Source organism: Sphaeroforma arctica (genome assembly GCF_001186125.1).
Source record: "Sphaeroforma arctica JP610 unplaced genomic scaffold supercont1.119, whole genome shotgun sequence".
NCBI lineage: Eukaryota > Ichthyosporea > Ichthyophonida > Sphaeroforma > Sphaeroforma arctica.
In genome coordinates, this window is record NW_014040439.1 from 135011 (window position 1) to 136714 (window position 1704).

Here is a 1704-nt window from a genome sequence, read left to right on the forward strand (position 1 = left end):
GAAAGAGGTGTACAAGAATGCTAGGCATAGCAGCGGGAGGCGAGTATCGGGCGCTTGTCTAACGTGACGCGAGAGCACTAGCGCCAGGCATATCAGTGGGAGGTGAGTGTCGGGCGCTTATCAGGCGTAGCAGCGGGAAACGAGTGTGAGGTGCAGAGGGCAACGGGAGAGGTTCACATGTCGGTGTGAACTGGAATATATCTGTTTAAATAGCGATAATGTTATGTATTGATTTTTATTGTTTATGGATTCACTCAGTATTACTTAGGTCGCTAAAACGCAGTATGTAAAGAAAAAGAGTAACGTGCGAGTAAAGTACTTGCTAGATAAAGTAAGATACTCACACAGTTACCAGTTACTGAAGGCAAATCCCTTCGCTTCTTTTAGACAAATAGTCATTAGTCCGAGTTGTAATAGCCGGGCCTCCACATTAGACTCTATGTTATAAACAAACTCTTAAGCAGTACGTATACTAAAAACGTACTCTTAATAGTACAAGGAACTTAAGTTTCCTAAATGGGGTTTAATGGTTTTATTAATTAATACCTTTTCCATTGTGCATATCAGATATTTGGACAAAGCCATTAAAAGGCCCCAGTAAAATACCAAACATAAGAGTTGGTCTAGTTCTATTAATAGAACTATATTTACTTTACAACTTTATGTATATCTTAATACTTTGTTAGCGAGATGGCTCAACCAAATATAGGTTTCTAGGGATTATTAACGTTACCTAGTTGATCCTCCGATCAGCCGTCCATATGTGCCAGTCTGATGAAGGCTGAGTAGGTATTTCTTGATAAGTGACAAGTTATTGGTTAAGACAATAACTAAGGACATCAAGAGTATTTCTATTTTTTATTTTATTTTTTTCTAAAGATAGGATTTTATGAGTCTCTCGGATTCGCCCCAGTGAAACATACCATAGTTTCTAATAGAGCGACAACGAAGCACTAAATAAAATCCCTTCGGCGGCAACAGTACTGAGAGAATTATATATAGGCAATGTCTCAGCCTCACAATCCCTCAGAGTATTGCTGTTTTCACGAGGCATACATAACTTTACTAAAAGTCTCATTTCGATTATTTACCTTGATATTTTCACGATACTTAGAATTTACCTACGCGTTTATTTACTCTAAGACGTTAATATCGCATTAATAGACCGAATCTTACAGTGTCAAAGTCTCCACACGCAGTAAACAACATTTATCGTATTCATAGTATTCACTGGCCCCATAAAGGCGATCCCCGGATTGAAAGAACATTTCCTCCAAGCAGTATGCTGTAATTTAAATAATAAGCAGGACAGGACGCGTGGTAAGTAAATGTTTCAACAAAATGTAGAAGCGAGCATGTATCAATGCATGCATTCATTTCTTCTTCACCTTGATCTGTATTGATATTGTAAAAATAGTGAGTTCCTAATTTATTATAAACGTATCAACGTATCAACGTTTATACTTATAATACTGGCAGTAATACTGGGATACGTTTAACGAATTAGACATGAACAAGAGCTGCGAAATTCAAGATTCTGAACATGTGACAGTATTTAGTAGAGTATGGGACTTTACTGTGGACAATTAGGTGGCTTTCCAAATATAGATTGGGTTTTCCACTGAAATTAGAATTGTACATAATATCGGAATGACACCAGCCTGACACCTGAATATGACACTTTGGGAATCTCTAATTAAAGGG